The following is a 19961-nucleotide window of genomic DNA, read 5'->3' as shown; positions in this document are numbered from 1 at the left end:
GCTCCTTCAAGTAAGAATTTCATTATCATATGCTGCTAAGCATTTCAACAATGCTGAGATTGCATGTTAAGTTCTGTCATAAAGGGGAAAAAAGGGCATTTTTCCCAAAGCTGCTAGATATTAGAAAAGATTGACCAGCCTGGTTTAAGGATCAGTTCCAATCACTTGAAACTAAAACGATTAGTTTCTGCACGTCAGTAAGTTTCCTGTTTATTCCTCTCTTTTAAAGTTGTTTCTCCAAGGGAAGTTGTGAGCTCTGTACGGCTGTGCTCTTTGTGTTAGTGCCAGCACACAAGCTAAGACTATTTGTATCACTCATTTCTATCACTATAGTACCTGAGGGGACTCATGCTGTTTCATTCAGTGGAACAATGGCCTTATAGTGCGTGATTGCTTATCCATTACTTGGTTTAAATGTATCTTTATCTGTATTTACCAACTCCTGGGCAGAGTTTCCATCCAAGCAAAGCAAGCGTGACTGTAAATGCAGTGGACTTCATACACATTATGTAGATGGCCAAACCAGTTACATAGTTTTCATAGCAGTGAGTTTAAGTATTTACAGAAGAGTTAGGGAGTTATGGTCAAATCACAGGTCCAGGAACTGTTACTTGGAAGTCCTGGAGTCAGATCCATCTCTGACAGTGACACTTGGACTGATTAAAAGGGAGGGCGGGGGGGGGGGAGGCCGCTGCAATCCGGCTGGGCTGTAATGGCCCCCCTACCTGCCACCGGTTTGGAGTGGCCCCTCCTCCCGTCACTGCAGGCAGCGGCTGCTCCAGCCAGGCCAGAGCAGTCCCTGACTGTGGGGAGCCTGGGCCCACCGTAGACACAGGCTGCTCTGGACACCAGAGTAGCCCGTGTCTGCACCAGGGCATGCCATGCAGGGCTGGCGCAGCCCCCTGCCCAGGCAGGAAGGGAGCTGCTCCAGCCCCTACGAGTGAGACATTCACATCACTAATTGGGATGTGTAGTGAGGCGACAAAGGAGGATAAGGGGAGCAGAAAGAAACTGCACTGACTTAGTCTAGCTGAGTAGTAAATTCCTTGGGAAAGAATATAGCCCTTACAGGAGCTCTGGTGAGAGAGTACTTTGAACTTTGATCCCAATCAGAGGTGGGGATGTAAAACCCCATTTAATCAGTTAACCGGTTAAACATTATGTTTAATCAGTTAACCACTTAAAGCGTCCCTCACCCACTGCATGGAGAAGCTCTCTGCCCATGGGTGCTTCCCAGTTAAACATTCACATCGCTAATCAAAGATCTCAGTCACTGCTGAGTCCTCATTGCGATACCTTCCTAGGGGGAAGACATGGCTGATTAAGTCAATAAATAATAAATTTAAGCTAAATCAATGAAAGGTGATGTCAGGGTATCCAGGGAAAAAGGCTCCACAGATTTGAATTGAATCATATCACTGGTTAGTTTAATCCTTGCGCCTGTTGTGTTGACAAGTTAATAGTAGTCTCTATTCAGAGTCCCAAGGACATCTGTGCTATTGTGTAATTAATTTACTCTGCTACCTGCAGTGCTAAACCCCACTGGCCCTGTGCATTCCAGCAGGACAGCCATTTTACCTGTCCCATGTGGTCAAACGTGGCGCACTCCTAGTGAGCACAAAGTGTAGGACTGTACAATATAATCCGCCCCATATTTAACTCTGCAGCTGAATGAGATCGTTACATGTCCCTTTATTTGTTTTAAAACCACTTTCTCAAATGCCTGCTGCCTATTTGGCCAAAGTTCAAGTTATTCATCTACCAGTACTGCTTGTTTGGATGATTGCTTCCAAAAACCTACCCAGCTTAAGGTTCATTAAAGACATTCAGTATTTCATGCTGACTGTTATTCTTAACTTCCTTATGAAGCATTGGACACAATGTTAAATGCAGTTTACTATCTTGTTTTACCTTTCATTCAGATTAAAATATAAGTTAACTTAAAACATCATTTTAATACGGTTCCTTCCCAAGAGTCTTAATCCAGATTTATTAAAGATTATTTAGTCCAAAAAAAAAAACCCCCAACCCAAATATCCTTTCTTGGGAAACATTTTTAAAAGTAGTATCAGAGGAAGTAGCCTTGTTAGTCTGAACCTGCAAGAACGAGAAGTCCTGTGGCACCTTATAGACTAACAGATTTATTGCAGCATAAACTTTTGTGGGCAAAGACCCACTTTGTCAGATACTTTTTAAAAGTAGGTTTCTCTTTCTAAATCTCTCATAACCACTTTCTTCTTTTTTTGTCAGTAAATTTTGGTTGTCAAAAACGGCTTTTTGTGTGTGTGGGCGGGGGCTATCAGGAAACGGGCTTGGGGTGCAGGAGTGGGTTGGTGGGCCTGAGAGAGTATTAGGGTGCAGTGGAGGGCTGGGTGGAAGTAGCTTGCAGGAGAGGATTGGAGGTGTGGGGTCTGGGCAGGAGGGGGGTGCAGGTCTGCGTGGGAGGGTGCAGGAGTGAGCTGGGGTGGGGCGTCTGGGTGGGAGAGGGGCGTAGGAGTTAAGTGGGGTGGGGCTTTGCTGCGCTGCCATTTTCCAGCCAGGGAGAGAGGGAAGAGAAGCAGCAGCGGGTGGAGCCTCTTCCTCCCCCCACCAGGCAGGGCCTGTGTGTTGGATCCTGCCTGGGCTTGTGTGACTCCAGCCGGCGAGGCTTGGGGAGCCAGCACAGGTGCTCCCAGCCCTACAGGGAGGACTGCAGGGCAGCCGCAGGGCTGGAGTACCAGTGCCAGCTCCCCAATGCTGGGGGAGCAGGATCTAGAATCTGGCAAGCTGGAAGCAGGAATCCAGCCCCTGGGCAGTAGGTTTCCCCACCTCTGGAATACAGGATCAGTCCTTATGGAAGGCCATTACATGCACATATGGTCATCTGGGGCATGTGTTTATTGTGGAGTGAAATTGACTCTTACTTGGTTGTTGGCTGTAAGCTGGCTCCCATCCACACTCTCTGACCCAAGTATGGGGGTGTCCTACACCCAGACAGCTCCTCCATCCTGGGAAAGAGGCTGTGGTCCCGGTGCTGTTGCAATCAGGCTGGCAGCCCATTGTCGTCAGCTCGAGGGATTGCTATGGTCATGCTGGTGGGCAGAGCCTGGTTGGGCCCTCCCCTCATGCTGACAACAGGGGCATGGCAGGGCATTGAAAAGGTGAGCCTTGCAGCTCAGTTGGGCTGGAGCTATGGGCAGATGCAGATGTCTCCAGCCCTCTGTAGATCTCCAGAGCTGAGACTGCGCAATCGGCCCAAGGAGGCTGATCATGGAGAGAAGTCAGCCATGTACCCTGAGGAGATGGAGGATCCTGGAGCTCCGGAGCCCTACTCCTAGAGTGTACAGGAAGTAGCCCAGGGAACCCAGACTTTAGTCCCGTTTTGTTGCTGGGAAGGGAGTCAGTGTGTTTTGGTAGGATCCCCGATGACCCAGCAGCAGAAACATCTGCTACTAGGCTGGAACCCATTGGCCCTGGGCTGGGCCCCAGTGGAGTAGGCGAACCCTGGCCAGGCTCTCTCTCCTGCCACCTTCCCCATCTCTGGAGTGGTGACCGGCATCCCCCTTGGTTGGAAGGCCGAAGCTGTAATTTTTAACCCAGTTAGAAGACTATAGGATCCCCGACTGTGTTTGGTGTCTGACGCAAAAGCCTCTGCCTGCCGAGAGGGCTGTCGCCATCAGTTGCTAATTGGCGGTCATTTGTTGCCTGATGTGGCAAGACAGAGTGGCCTCCCTCAGAGCCTGAGCCCAAGGGACCACTCCAACTGATGGAGTGGGCGCTGACTATATTGTTTGTGCTGATCATAAGGGCTTGACAAACTACAGAATCTACTCACCTGTGGCGAGTAGATTTCAGCCACGTGCCCCGGTTACTGGTGGCGTGCACATGTGCAATGGAGCTCTTGCTCATGCGCAGTGCGGGGCTGGCGAGCGGCTTTTGCTGCCGTTTGTCAAGCCCTGCTGATCATCATAGAACCATAAAGCTGTAAGAGACCTTAAAAGGCCATCCAGTCCAGCCCCCTACCCAAGGCAGGACCAATCCCAATTAAATCAACCCAGCCAGGGCTTTGTCAAGCTGAGACTTAAACACCTCTAGGGATGGAGACTCCACTACTTCCCTAAGGAACCCATTCCAGTGCTTCACCACCCTCCTAGTGAAATAGCTTTTCCTAATATCCAACCTGGACCTCCCCCACTGTAACTTGAGACCATTGCTCCTTGTGCTGCCATCTGTCACTACTGAGAACAGCCTCTCTCCATCCTCTTTGGAACCTCCCTTCAGGACGTTGAAGGCTGCTGTCAAATCCCCCGCTCACTCTTCTCTTCTGCAGACTAAATAGACCCAACTCCCTCAGCCTCTACTCATAGGTCATATGCTCCAGCCCCCTAATCATTTTGGTTACCCTCCGCTAGACCCTCTCCAATGCATCCACATCCTTCCTGTAATTGGGGGCCTAGAACTGGACACGATACTCCAGATGTGGCCTCACCACAGCTGAGTAAAGAGGAATAATCACATCCCTGGAGCGACTGGCAATGCTCCTCTTAATGCAACCTACTATGCCATTAGCCTTCTTGGCTACAAGGGCACACTGTTGACTCATATCCAGCTTCTCATCCACTGTAATCCCCAGGTCCTTTTCTACAGAACTGCTACTTAGCCAGTCGGTTCCCAGCCTGTAACAATGCTTGGGATTCTTCCGTCCCAAGTGCAGGACTCTACACTTGTCCTTGTTGAACCTCGTCAGATTTCTTGTGGCCCAATCCTCCAATTTGTCTAAGTCACTCTGTCCCTGCCCTCTAGCGTATCTACCTCTCCCCCTAGCTTAGTGTCATCCGCAAACTTGCTGAGGGTGCAATCCATCCCCTCATCCAGGTAATTAATAAAGATGTTGAACAAAACAGGTCCCAGAACCGAACCTTGGGGCACTCCTCTAGAAACCGATCGCCATCCTGACATTGAGCCGTTGATCACTACCTGCTGGGCCCGACCTTCCAGCCAGCTTTCTATCCATCTTACAGTCCATTTATCCAATCCACACTTCCTTAACTTGCTGGCAAGAATATTGTGGGAGACCATATCAAAAGCCTTGCTAAAGTCAAGGTACAGTAAATTTCTGATAATCCAGCACCTTTAGGACCCAGGGGGTGCCGGATTATCAGATATGCCGGACTATTGGAAGGGGGGGCTATGAGGGGTCTAGGGTGGTGTGGGGGGGATGCCACCCCAGACCTCTCATAGCCTCTCCTTCCGATAGTCCGGCTCTGCCCCAGGCGTCCCCGATTCAGCCGCTGCTGGTCAGTTTCAGCAGCAGCTGAATCGGGACGCCTGCGGCAGAGCCGCTGGGGTGCTGCTGGGTTGGTCCAGTAGCGCCACCCCTTGGCGCTGCGAGACCAACCTGGCAGCACCCCACTTGCTCTTGGGGACGCCTGGGGAAGAGTAGCTGGGGTGCTGCCAGGTTGGTCCCACAGCGCCAAGGGGCGGCGCTACCCGACCAACCCGGCAGCACCCTAGCTTCTCTGCCCCAGGCGTCCCCAAGTCAGCTGCTGCTGAAACTGACCAGGGGCTGATTCCAGGAAGCCCGGGGCAGAGCAGCTCTGCCTCGGGCTTCCTGGAGTCAGCCAGTTTCAGCAGCGGCTGAATCTCAGACAGCTGTGGTGCTTCCAGGTTGGTCCCGCAGCACCAAGGGGCAGCGCTACGGGACCTACCAGCAGCACTCCAGCTGCTCTGTTCTCGGCTTCCTCCATTCATCCGCTGGTCAGTTTCAGCAGCGGCTGAATGGGGAAGCCGTGGGCAGAGCAGTTCCAATGGTCCGGCTGCCTGGAGCACTTCCAGGTTCCTGATGGTGGCAGACCATCAGGAGTGCTGGACCATCAGATGCCGGACCAATGGAGTTTTACTGTATATCACATCCGCTGACTTTCACATATCCACAGAGCCAGTTACCTCATCATAGAAGCTAATCAGATTGGTCAGGCACGACTTGCCCTTCATGAATCCATGCTGACTATTCTTGATCACCTTCTCCTCTTCCAAGTGCTTTAAAGTGGATTCATTGAGGATCCCTTCCATGATTTTTCCAGAAACGGAGGTAAGACTGACCGGCCTATAATTCCCTGGATCATCCCTCTTTCCTTTCTTAAAAATGGGCACAACATTTGCCTTTGTCCAATCACCCAGGATCTCTCCTGATCTCCACGACTTTTCAAAGATAATGGCCAAAGGCTCCTTAATGACATTTGCCAACTCCCTCAGTACCCTCGGATGTATTAAGTCCGGACCCATAGAACTCGTAAATTGTGCCTAGATTTCTCACATTATTACAGTGTTTTATTTATTTGGGACAAGATGCTTGATTCAGTAAATAACAGGAGTCAAATTGGAGGACACCAGCAATGACTTTAATGTGGTCTGTTTTATTTGGTTTGTCTCTTTCTCCTGCTCCTGCATATATTCTGTTGAACAGTAATAAATTATAAATTCATAGTTCATTTGGTATAATTTAATAATTTACATTTTAGTATATAAAGTTAGGAAACCGTTTTGGTTCTAATCCCCACTTTGGTTTCCAGCTTTTCAGTTTAAATCAGAGGAGTTAGGGCTTATTAGAAGCTGCTTAAGGAATTGAAAAAACATTTTTTTGCACTTTTCAGTGGAAGAGAGGTCTGATTCTGCAAATATTGAAGTGCAGGGGTAATCCTGTTACATTGTATTTAAGTGGTTACAGGATCAGGAGCTAGCATTGCAACCAGGAGCTTTACATAATGTTATCTTTACATTTCATAACACTTTATCAGCTTTGAAAGAGTCAAACTTTTATAGTTAAACTAAAATGGCCGTTATGTTCTGGTTAACTTTTCGTTCTTGCCTCAGTGTTTGCACTTTTGAAATCTAACATGCACTCTATCTTGCTCTTTGTATACTAATGAGTGAAGAGTGTACATTTGAACTTTATTTGCACTTTTACAAGTTTATTATTACACAGGTCAAATACCATATATAAATTCTAGATCATTCCTCCCTTTGTTAACTTTTACATTTTGTTTGCAAGTTCTCAGTAAGACATTACTTTCCCTAACCTTTTCATCCTTCTCTCTCTTTCCCCCCGTCTCAGATATTAATGTTACCCCTCTTATTATTTGTTTCTATGGGAGGGGGGAAAGATTAAATGATGGAGTACAATGAGATGAAAAGGAAACTCAGGTTATGACTACACTAGTACTTTTGTCGGCATAGCTTATGTTGCACAGGGATGTGAATAACAAGATCACCCTGAGAACTAGGGTTGCCAGGTGTCCAGTATTGAACCGGACAGTCTCTTATTTTTGCCTCCAGTCCTGTAAATAAATTCAGAAAATACCAGATACCTAAAATGTCCGGTACTTTCTGATTTTTTTTTTCCCAGCCAGGAGGCGAAAATCCCGGGCTGTCCAGGTCAATATGGAGGCAGCCTGGCAACCTTAGTGTTTACTGTGGAGCTGTCCGGCCCAGCGCAGAGAGGTAAGATGGCAGGCGGCTGCTGGCAGCCTGTTAGGGCCCAAAAGCTTCACCATGTAGTTTTTAAAGGGGCCACGCTGTTTTGGTTTTGTTTTGTTTTGCAGCTCTCGGGGTTTGTTTGTTTTTGCCTCAAATTTTTTTCCTAGCGTGTTTTGTGTTGGTGTGTTCGGTATTTTTTCTGAAGCCATCTGGCTACCTAACTGAGAACTTCAGTTACACTGACGGAAGCGTCAGTGTGGACAGCACTATGTAGGTGGGATACACTCTCCTGCCGACATAAGTATCGCTGTTCGTTGCTCCTGGTTTAAAGAAGGAGACGGGAGAGCTCTTTCTCATCAGCCTACAGCAGCTATATGGGAGATCTTACAGCTGCAGTTACAGCTGTGCTGCTATCTGGTCTCAGTGTAAGCACAGTCTCAGATTAGAAATGTCCTGTTAGAATCCGGTGCACAGTTTAGAAGGTATTGCAGAAGAATTGCAGGCAGAATTAGAATGGTTTGAAAACGTTCAACTAAAGAGCCTAAGGACTGGGAAGATTGTGCTAGGTGAAGGCAGGGATGAAGAGAGATCTGTGAACCAGACCACCAGACCTCCTCTTATAGAGGAGGGTGAAGCAGCCCAAGGAACACTCATGGGAGGATTGTACTTTCAAAGAGCATGAAGTACTGATCAGCTGGCTTCAGACAATTTTTTGTTGTGTTCTGGAGAAGGCAGCATAGGCTTTTATTTTCTTTAAAGAGAAACGGTAACTGCCACTAAGGCTGCTACTCAGTGCAGAGAAACCGCACACTATGAAGGCTGAGTCAGATCAATGGTCCCCTACTGTATTAGGACAACTAGTGGTGTGGAAGAATCCAGCAAACACTTGTTTGCTGTATCAGCATATTTTCTTGTTTGCTAGACAGTATCGCTGTCACGGTCAGCTGTAAATATAGCTGTAGTTTGACCTAAATGAAAAGTTCACTGCAGAATTCACATGGTGTAAATATTTTAGCAGCCAAATGCAATTATAAGCATCACTGAAGGAAGATTTTTATTAAAAGTATTTTGTGAACTTTATAGCAGTGGTCACCAACCAGTAGATCGGGATCTACTTAGATCTTGGAGCCTCTGACAGGTGATCCTGACTGGTTTGGCCAGGAATCTATCAAGCACTGGCACTTCAGTTGCCCCTATACCCGCTGTCGTGCTGTTCTTCCCTTTTGCCTTGAAGCTGTTCCCCTGGGAGCCGCCTGCTTGCTGTGCAGGGTGTGGGAGAGAGGAGAGGCAGGTGCTGATGTCAGGGTGTCCCTCCTTCCCCCACTCCTGTACCCCATCTCCACACAGAGAAAGCGGGATGGGGAGAGAGCTTGGCAAAGCAAATCTCTGTCACTCTCACACACTGTGTGTGTGTCTGTCATTCACACACATGTACACTATCCTTCACGCTCCTCTTCCGACCCAACACACATGTGGGGGGTGGTTGTTACTTCTTTTACTGCTTGCAAAGTGGGTTAGTTTTGGTTTTTGACTGGTCTGTGCATTTCAGAATTTTCATTTCTCTTACACTTACATTTATTTCTTTGAGTAGTGAGTTCTAAAACGCTTGACCTATGGTATTTGCCGCTCCTGGACATGGCTGGCATGTCCCTGCAGCCCCTGAGAAAGGCAGACCAAGAGGTCTCCACATGTCTGCAGACACCTCTCCTACAGCTCCCATTGATCCGTAACAGGGAACTGTGGCCAGTAGAAGCTGTGGGCTGTACATGCCCACTGCTTTCAGGAGTAGAGCAGGGCCAGGGCAGGAGTAAACTGCCTTAACCCCACTGCTCCACCACCCGAAAGCCATCTCAGTTAAATGGTGCCCAGCCAGAACCAGCTTCCTGAACCCCTGTCCCTGCCCTGAACCCCCTCCTGCACCCAACCTCCTGCCCCAAATGTGAGTCCCCCCCCGGACCCAAACTCCTTCCCAGAGCTTGTATCCCGAAACCCCTCTTGAACCCCAATCCCCCACTCAGGGCTAAGCCTGGAGCCCCTCCCACCCTCCAAACCCTTGGGCCCAAGACCAGAGCCTGCACCCCAACCTCCTACCCCAGCCTGGTGAAAGTGGGTGAGGATGGGAGAGGAAGGGGGGGTGGAGTGAGCAGGGGTGAAACAGGGCCTCAGAGAAAGGGCGGGAAGGAAGTGGGGCAGAGGTATTTGGGTTTGAGGTAGATCTTACATTGCACTTAAGTTGAAAATGTGACCTTGTGATTAAAAAGGTTGGAGACCACTGCTTTACAGTATAAATTCATACCACCGAAATGTGATTTTTATGTTGAGCCACAAAGGGATTGTCATCTAACTTTGGCCCCAGCTTTACATCTTGGGGATAAGGGAGTGTGAAGGCCATGCAAATCCTACTAGAAATATTTTAATTATTTTAGCTTATATTTTTCCTTTCACTATGTAACTCAGAGACTTGGAGACCGCTATGGAGAGTGAAGTCTGCTGTACAGCCTTAGCAAAGGGCCAGTTAGCTTTTAGCTGACGTGCAAGAGGCTCATGGCTTTAGCCTGTACTGCTGTAGGTTCAATCTCACCTGCTGACAGATTGGGTTGTCCTTGTGACAAGTAGATGTTTAACTCAGTTTAGTTTCAGTGTGAAATGCTACAAGTAAATCATCCTATAAATGGACAAATATCATTAAAATCTTGTTTTCTAAAATAAATTAGAAACAAAAGTTTAAAACGTGCAAAGAATTACACTTTGTCCCCCCCCTTTTAAGGCAGCAGTTGAATTGGCTTGAGCAATTTTATTTTTAAACCCAGATGTTAGAGTAAAGAAGGTATTATATTTCTGTAACAACACCACACTTTTACAGACTCCTCCATTTAGTGTCTCTAGAGATCATTATACAGTAAGTTCTGCTGAGCTGCCAGTTGTGGGTGTGGAGGGGGTTTTAAATAACTTTGGGGCAGGTACAGTCAACTATAGAACAAGAATAGGCAACAGGATTGCACTTATTTTCTATTATCTTTACTAGATAAAATTTGCTGGATGAAGATTAAACTGAGACTGGATTGCGCATCCTTTTGAAATAGGCAAAGAAACCCTTTGATAATTAAAGTATTAATACTTAATTTTCGTACAGCATTTGAAGGTATAAACTGGTTAGATCGGAAAGCAACTGATTTCACTGTGGCTTCAGCAAGTATTCCTCGTCGTTCTGCTGGGAGGAAAGGTGTCTTGTTAATCATTCTTCTGTACTGTTCTTCCCCCACAACCTTGTGCTTTCATAGCATCCACTCCCTCAAGCTAACTAGTATCAGATCAGTTCTTGTCTGGGAAACCTCCAAACAACATGTGATGGAGGTGATTTAGAATGTGGCATTCTTTCCTTGGGTCAGTACCAAACAGATACCCCAAGAAGTTGATATGTGCCATTCTGCTGTTAGCAACAGCCATCTTTGAAATGAGACCTAAAATTGAGGTCTTGATTCCTTGTAGTCACTAAAAATCACATTGCACTTTACCAACAAAAGCTAGGGTCATTGAACCTCCATGACCTGACTTTATTCTATTAACTACATTTGGTTTACTTCAATTCCCTCTGCAGTTTGTTGGATAAAGTATTCACTTCTTGCCCTCCGGCAGTCGCTATGACTGCTACGTGTTTGTTTGCTGCTGCCTTCCATCCCAGAAGTAGTGCATTTCAGGAATTGATGAGGTAATACCTCTGTGTGCCTTGCTGAACTCACAGACATGCATCATAAAACTCTTTGACTTTCTCTGATGAAAGGCATTATATCAGTTCAATAGGTACTATTTTTCTTATGCTTTTACTTAACCCCTCCCCCAAATAGTGCATTAAGAAGGTGTGTGCTGCTACATCCTTGGGTACTAATACCCCAACAAATACTAAGTTGGATGATGATTTCAGTCAGGGGAAAAAAAGCCTCTCGGATCAGGATGCAGAACAGAAACATTGATAAAAATAAACTCGATATTTTGCATGTCGTTAGGACAGAGGAACATAAAAAGGAGGCAAATAAGGGATGTGATGGGAGTATATAAAATAATGACTGGAATAAAGACGGCAAATTGAGGTACCCCGTTCCATAATACAAGAACAAGCAGACACTAAATGCAGTTGGAAGCCAGCACATTTGAAACTCATGGTTATTATACACAAAGCATAATGGACCCAGGGAACTCATTGCCACTAGATATTAATGAGCCTGAGAGCTTAGCGGGATTCATAAATGGTAACAGCACACATATGGCTCAGTGCAATGGCTGCATTAATAATCTTTAAGCCAGGGGTGGGGAACCTCAGGCCCAGGGGCCAGATGTGGCCTTCAGCTTGCCTGGATCCTGGCCCCCGAGTCTTGCAGCTTCCTCCCCAGCATTGGGGAGTCCATGGTGGGGCTCTAGTGCCCCCCCCCCCCCCCCCATCCCTCCATGAGGCTGGAGCAGACAATCTATTAGTATGGGCCCCTGAGGCTCTGGTATGCAAGGGGAATGTGGAGAATGTCTTTCTCCTTTTCAGTCAGGGGCTGCCTCAGTGAGGGTTTGTGTTTAGGGGTTTTTGCTTCTCACTTATGTGCAGCCCCTGACTGATTTTTTTTTTCTGTGGTTCCCCACCCCGCTTTAAGTGCTTAATAGTGCATCATACTTCACAGCATAAATCAGTCACTAGTGAAGATTAGGAAGTAGATTCCTGGTGAGCTGGGGTTAGTCCATAATTACAAACTAAAGCTGTGGTGTCCAGCGCACTAGCCACATGTGGCTATTTGGCCGGTCGAGTGTGGCTAGCTGGCTTGGAGATGATTTAAACAAAATACATCATGTAACCTATCGATTTGAATGTTACAGTCTGCTGGATCTGTATATCCTATTTTGGTGCATGTATCATTCTTGTATATAAAGTCAGAAATATGAAGTATGAGATTGTAGTTTTAAATGTGCTAATGAGAGCCATTGATGGTGCTCTGGAAACCTTAATGATGGGATGATCAACTTAACAACTTGTAAACAGCCTTGTTTCTTGTAAGTCCAAAGGTGATTGGACTAGCAAGACACATGAATATACCACCTGGTACTGGGGTTCCATTATTTGGCCCAGGTAGTTTTCCACTCTAATTTATCTAATGAAGTGAGTTTGACCCTTGAACACTTATACCCTAATAAATCTGTTAGTCTCTAAGGTGCTACAGGACTCCTTGTTGTTTTTTCCATAAATGGGAGTGTAGAACAAAATATTCCCGCCCTGGGCATGGGAAGCTATCAGGTCTTTGTCTTCACCTGGTCTGGAAAATCCTGGAAGGATACAAGAGCCTGGGGACCCAAGTCAGAGTGAAAGATCATCTTTGATCTGAAGATTATGCCTAGAACAAGAACAGCTCTTTAGGGTAAAAATCTGCTTGCAACACATTTCAGTGAATTAGAACTAGCTATGCATTTTTTTCTCATTTTTAGTAACTTTCTTTTATCTGTTTTCACTGGCAACCACTTAAAGCCTACTGTTTGTACTTAATAAAACACTTTTGTTTGCCATCAGGCCTAGTGTAAATAATTGTTCCCTGGAGCAGGAGAGGCAACCAGGTGCATCTCTCTTTCATTGATAAGGGCAAACATCCCCGTGAGCTTTCTTTGTGTAAAACTTTTACTCTGAGAAAGACGGATTTATTTGGTATTTTGATCCCTTTTGGGGGTTGGTTTCTTGGCTGCTTGGCCCTAGAACTGTATCCTCCCAGAGCTTAAGTGGTTTAGTGTTTGCATTTTTCTTCAAGGGAGTGGTAACCCCAACTCTGTGCCTTGTCTGCAGGAAATCTGAGGATCTGGCCCAGCAGGACAGTGTAGTGAGAAGCCCCACAGAGCAAAAAAGCAGGTGTCATTGGCATGATCAGCACACTGGGGAACAATTGCAAAGGGTCTCCTGTGACCATATCCAGTGACACTGGCAACTTCTGAGAGGATCCTTTGTTCTGTTCCAGCTCAGACATAAGATGGGCTAAAGAGTTGAGCAGGGTTTTCCCAGCAACAAATCCTTCCTAGCAGAGGTAGCTTCTGTAATGTTGGTGCATGGTGTCTAGCCAGCATAGACTTTTGCTGTGGAGGAGAATAGACTGGAGGGACAGAAGCTTGCTGTGTGATAGGAGGCAGAATGCATCAGCCTATCATGGCTCCCCACCATCTTCCCAGGCTTTTCCTCCCTCCCAGCCTCTGATTTTGTGTGTTCATTCTCTCCACTATCCTAAACCTGCGTAACTCTTGCCCCTCCAATGATCTTCTCTCTGTCCCCATCCCCTTTTTTCTGGGGTATGAGATACTCTTATCTAGTGCTTGTCATCAACAGACTTCAGAGCACTTCACAGAGGTTAGCATCATTATCTGCATTTTACATATGGGGAAATTGGGGGAGAGAGTGGTGAAGCAACTTACCCTAGATCACTCAGCAGAGCTTGGACTAGATCTCAAGTCTTTGGAGTGCCTGGACACTGCTCCACCCACTAGGCAACAGTGTCTCTCACCCACACTTATGCCTGAAGGGGAAACCGGTGACTTTATCATTGATGAAAAATGTTACACGCAGAACTGCACAAAACTTGGCATCTGTGGGCCAAAAAATGTGAGGGGGGGGGGGAACAAGTTCCTTGTACTAATCAGCATCAGTGAGAAGCGTTTGTATGGAATAGTGTTTTGTATTCTTCATGGGAGTGTTATTTTATTAATATTGTGTGTAGCACATGAAGGTAGGGCAGAGTTTGTGTGCTTTAATAAGTGGCTCAAAGTTTGAACGCCTTTGAGATGTTGGATACTGTGCTACTTAGGCCAGAGGTTTGAGTCTGTAGGCAGTTACTTCGCTGTTGTACCATAATGTGTTGTAAATTGGGTAGAAAGTGTTTCTGTCTTTGTGTTCATATCGAAGCCCTTGGAGGTGCGATTAAAAAGCACGATAGCTAATTATTAAGGCCTTGACTACCTGAGGAATCCTTTCCAAAAAATTCCCACCATACTCAGCTCCATTGATGTCTGCAATATTTAGAACCCTTATGTTCATTAAGCCCCATGCCAAGTAACCTAGCTCAGAGCAGGTCCAATCAACCATACGGATCCCATTTAATTGGTAAACTGGTTAAACATATTGTTTAACTGAGTAATTGGAGGAGTGCGGGGAGCTGCACCGCTGGGCTGGAGTAAGCCCCCCTATCACCTCAGATAACCCCTGCATGTGGGAGCTGCTCGCCCCTGCCTGTAGGGTTCCCTGGGCCCATCGTGGGCAGGGGCTGCTCTGGATAACTGGAGTAGCCCTTGTTTATGGTGGGCCCCCTCAGGGTTGGAGCAGCACCCTGCCCACAGCAGTTGGGGAGCTGCTCCATCCCTTACCGGTTAACTGGTTAAACATTCACATCCCTAGTTGACCTGTACTTATGGCTAATCACTCAGTGGAGGTGAGAATTTTTTGAAAGATTTCCATGGAGCAGAACATGGCTTTATGATTCCTATATTTCCTTCTGTGAGAAAGGGATGCTTCTTATAGTCCTGGAGTATGGAAATGCTACCTGTGTGGCATGAAGAAAGTGGGTCCAGAGCCTGCGAGGGGGTCACCTGTGAGGATCCAGAGCCAGTGCTTTTTTTTGGTTTAAAAAGAAGAAAAAAAAAGGTGCCGGTACTCGAGGGGAAAAGTTGTGGAGCTCTGCCTGTTGTGCTGGTACTGCGTCTGGAGGTGCCGGTACTGAGTACCGGGCAGTACCGTCACAAAAAAAGCACTGTCCAGAGCCATACTCTGGCTTGCACGAGTGTGTTGAGGATTTATTTATTTTTATAAAGTGCTTTTAGGTCTTGGGATGGAAGATGCATAAGAGTGTAAAAAATTATTGTATGCTAAGAGAGTGAATGGCCACTAATCCTAACGTGATATACAGGAGGCCCCCGACTTGCGACGGGATTGGTTCCGGAGGAAACGTCGCAAGTCGGGGGCGTTGTAACTTGAACCCGCATTTATGGTAGGTGCTGTCGTAAATGCGGGCTGAGGATGTAAGTCAGGGGATTCTCGCCCCTTCCACACTTACAAAAATAGTTGTAAGTGCGGGGGGTTTGAACTCGGGGGGTTGCATCTCAGGGGGCCTCCAGTAGTAGGATTATATTATCCCCCATGATTAAGTTGAACAGCAGTGTAAGGTGTTTTCCCTGTTACAATATTTAGGAAGCACATTTTGGCCAATGTTTTCAGACGTAATTAATTGTGAATGCAGCCAACTATGAGACACTTTAAAATAGCCTAATATGCAGAGGGTCGGTGCTAAGCACTTTTTGAAACATCAGACCCCTTTTAAAAGTGTCTCCCGTTGGCCAGCTCTTGACCTCTCTCTTTTGAAAGGATGATAAAGTAGCTTAGGGTGAATGGGAGTAGATTGGGAGCCTGTTTTTGAAAGTTTTCTTTGCAAAACAAATTTTAAAGAGGAAAATGCTGTGTGATGGACTTGTCATTTAGAATGCATAAAGGGCATTGCAGCTTTCCAGGTTAATTTTCCATTACACGGATTCAAAGCTTGAATATTTATAGTGGATTTAACACAACCCACAACAACAACCTGATACATGAAATGCCATGAATGAGTCATGAATGACTTACAGTTTCTACAGTTGAAAAGATGAGTCCAAGCCTAGCCTTTGGCTATGTCTTCCCTGCAAAAAAAAGTGTGGGTGGTGGTTTTATGGCTTCTTTTGTCTTGTTTTGATAGCTATCTTGATGTAAACTCCTAGAGGGGACAACTCACAGGTGGTTTTTACCTTTATCTTGATGTAACTAGTTCTGTAGCACCTTAGAGACTAACATCTCTGCTTATCCGAGGAAGTAGGTTTTGCCCATGAAAGCTCATGATACTATCTGTATATTTTTGTTAGTTTCTAAAGTGCTACAGGACTACTCATTGTTTTTAAAGTTACAGACTAACATGGCTGCCCCTCTGAGACTTTTCATGTAACTAGCTTAACTAGTTACATCTTGTCTCCACTGGATTTTTGATGAGAAACACTCATCTTGATGAGGTCTTGATGAGGAACACTCAAATTCAGTTTGTAGAAGTGAAGATGTAGCCTCAGGCTTTGATTTCACTGCTTTAAAAAGGTGTGTGTTTTGCACTAGTTATCAAATTGTAGAATTGTGGTGGGGAGAAAGCACATGTAATTTGTACCAGGCAGTCACCCATAGGCAAGGGTGTAGCAGGGGGATCTCACTCATTGTATCACCCTCTTCTGACAACAAAATTTACTACAGGACCCAGGAGTGATGGTGAAAGGGGCAGGAGCCTGAATCTGGCTGATTCTCACTGTTGCAGCAGGGGAGCTAAAGCCAGATCCCCACCACCAGCTGAGCGCTTGGGAGGCCGCCCAGGAAACGTTTAGGTGCCACCCAGCTGATTAGCAGAGTGCCCACAGCCATCCATAGCCGGCAAGTCTCAACCAGTGGTGGTAACCCCATTCAAATGGGGTCACCTACTTTGGGGTCCCATCTCACAATATGAGAACTGTGCCTGTCTCCCTTAAGAATTTACAACAGGGCAGTTATTGCATGTTAATTATTCTGTGGTAAACACACGCCTTTTTTTAGCAGTGACGACAAAGCCTTAGCCAACCAGCAAGATCTTACAGGATTGGCCCTCTTCCTCTGTTAGGGCAACCCATTGTGGGAGATGGCAAGGAACGTCCAGCACCAAAAGTGATTTGGCAAGTTCTGCACAAGCATGTTAATGGAGCACTTAGTGTTAATGTATGAGTGTATCTGTGTCATTGACTGGAAATTGGGTTTACTTCATGGTTTGGTGTCTTCCTATTTCAAGTCCAGCTTCTGTGTATTTCTTAGTGGCAAGTGAATGTGAATTTGTGAAAAGATCCCACACACTTCAAAAATCAAAAATGGTGTGAAAAGACATTCAAAGTGAAAAATCATATAAAACCTATCACTGGTGTTTAGAGAATCAGGCTAATCCATGTATGTGCCTTTGTATATTGTCTCCCCTCTCCTAAGTGGTAGCAGGTTTTATGGGTTTGTAATGTCAGTTTCCCATCGAAGCAGAAATGAGCGATATAAAATTAAGTATTTTCTAGTATAATTTGTTTATAAGATGTCCACCAGCCCTGTTTCCTAGAACAGAACACACAAACTGCACCAAGGTAATTGAGTCTTGCAGAAAACTTAGCTGAGTATATAGTGTCTCTTATATTTATTTTAAAATAGAGCTTGTATAATTAGTACAAGTCAAGGCATCTGATAGTTTTTGATGGCTTTTAGGCAGGCTTGCATTACATAAAACTTGCATTACATTTACTAAAATCGAGTTGAACCAGAGCAAGCCCTGTTTAGAAAACTCTTAAATCTATTTACATCAGTTGCAAGCTTGTTCTGGTTTGACTACATCCATTTAAAAACCAATTTTAGTTAAACCAGAGGAAATGCTGTGTGTAGAATAGCCTCTATGGCCCCAGGTCCTTTAGTATATGAGTATTTCTATTAAATTCAGTAGGATTGCCAACCTTAACATGCAAAAATCACATATGAAGTCTTAAAATCGTGAAAGGTGCTTTAAAATCATATTTTGAAATGATAAATTTGGGGAGAATTAGTTATTCTTGTGGCTTTAGATTAACTGAAAACTGGGGTTTTAATGCAAAATATTAAAAGGCTCATGATTAAAATTGTGGGAGTTGGCAACACTTACCTTGCTGATTCAGAGCCTAAATGAAGTCTTATAATAAAGTGCTTGGGTTTTGTTCATGCATAGTGATAGTAGAAATAAAACTTCAGTCAATGAATGTTCTTGGTGGGAAATAATTTGTAAAAGCAGCCTGCTATCAATCATTAACAACTTCCCTCAGATGCTCAAGAAACCTGAATCTAAGAAAAAAATATAACTTTTGAAAAGTTATAGGAGATAAAATTTCGCCATAAAATTAGGAGATAAAATTTTGCCATATACCACATAACTTTAAAAAAAAAAACCTGCGTGTGTTACACTGTGTATCACAACTCCGTAAAAAGGAAGATGGTAAAACCTATTCCATTGTGTAACATTAGCTTTCATTCAACACAGGGACTCAAAATGGCAAATAAATGTTTCAAAATAGACTTTTGGGGCTGGTCTACACCTGAGTTATATGGGTGTCAGTGAGGAGGTGATATATATACGCTCACACTAAGGATGTTAAATTTAGATTAATCAATTAATCAAATTGCATCGACTATTCAGTTAGTCAATAAGAGTACGCCTGCGGTTGAAATGAACCAAGAGCCCTGCTGTCTCTTGCTGCATTTCAAAGGCGGAAGCGCTGTGGGGAGCACGGGGCCAGCAGGGGACTGTTTGAGTCCCTGGCTCGCCCCATTCTCCTGCAGCGCTTCTGCTTTTGAAATGTAGCAAGAGCCCCGCTTTTGTTACATTTCAAAGGCGGAAGTGCTACCAGTTCCCCACTGCACCCCTACCCCTTCTATCCACAGAGACGGTGCTGGGGGGAACCAGCTCCTGCTCCCTGCCCTTGTTGCCTCTCTCTGATGGAAGGCAGCAAAGCAGGGCAGAAAGTGACTAGTCGAGTCACTCGTCGACTGTCCAATAAGCATATGCTTACATCCCTAATATACACTTAAACAAAGTAGTTCTAAGCCTTAATGGGGATACAGTCATAAAATTCACTTATACCAAGTCTGAGCTGCACCAGAAAATTGGGTCAGTATAATTCTACTGAGCAGGGTATAAAATCCGCATCCTGGAGCAACACTGTTAAACCAACCTAACTCCAGCACTCGGTTAGTGGGGCAATTATTCCATAAACCTAATTATTGCCTCTCAGGGAAATGGGGTACCTCTGTTGACAGGATAAGCCCTCCCATCGGCGTTGGTAGTGTCTTCACTGGAGCACCTCAGCGCTGCAGTGTGTTAAGTATAGACAAGTCCCCAATGCAGTTCTTTTCCCCCATTCCCATATGGAAATAGCTACAGAGGCACCTTTCTACAGATATAACCGCATCCACATGGTACTCCTGGGGGGCAGTCTGTGCCAAAAAATTGCTCACACACTGTTTTAAAATTCTGTGTATTTTGTTTGTCAGATTAACAGAATGTAATTATACCAATTTCAATTATTTTGGACATTTATTTCAAAATATTTGTCAGCGTGTATTTCATTGTCTGTGGTGTTGACAAAGATTCTCCCAGGAGTAGAGAGTTAAAACCCTATGACAACCTAGTTCCAGGTGGGGGTCTGGAAAGGGTTATATGGGGCCCCTTGCCTAGAAACATGCCTTCTTTCCCCCCCCCCCCCGCTGCCCCAGAACCCAGCATTGGGGTCCTCTCCCCAGCACCTACCACCAGGCTATGTCTACACTGGCCAGTCTTGCGGAAGAACATATGCAAATGAGGCGCAGTGATGAATATCACCACGCCTCATTTGCATACTTAATGAGCCACCATTTTGTGCGAGAGGGTTCTTGCACAAAAGCCCCTTGTGCAAAATGGCAGCTCATTAAG

At 45.6% G+C, this 19961-nt stretch overlaps 1 protein-coding gene across 13 annotated transcripts in view; it reads left to right on the top strand.

Annotated features, from left to right (window-relative positions):
- The window catches only part of HMBOX1 (homeobox containing 1), a 161376-nt gene that overhangs the window by 26284 nt on the left and 115131 nt on the right, over positions 1 to 19961 (top strand). The window contains exon 2 of one of the 13 annotated variants that reach the window (XM_075923270.1): positions 5916 to 6070. The exons of the other annotated variants lie outside the window; for them this stretch is intronic. The gene's annotated coding sequence lies outside the window, so the exon portion shown is untranslated. The remainder of the gene's footprint in view (positions 1 to 5915; positions 6071 to 19961) is intronic. 13 annotated transcript variants of the gene reach the window in all.

Source organism: Pelodiscus sinensis, chromosome 3 (assembly GCF_049634645.1).
Source record: "Pelodiscus sinensis isolate JC-2024 chromosome 3, ASM4963464v1, whole genome shotgun sequence".
Taxonomy (NCBI): Eukaryota; Metazoa; Chordata; order Testudines; family Trionychidae; genus Pelodiscus; species Pelodiscus sinensis.
The sequence above is the reverse complement of the archived record's forward strand: the minus strand, read 5'-3'. Positions and strand labels throughout refer to the sequence as shown.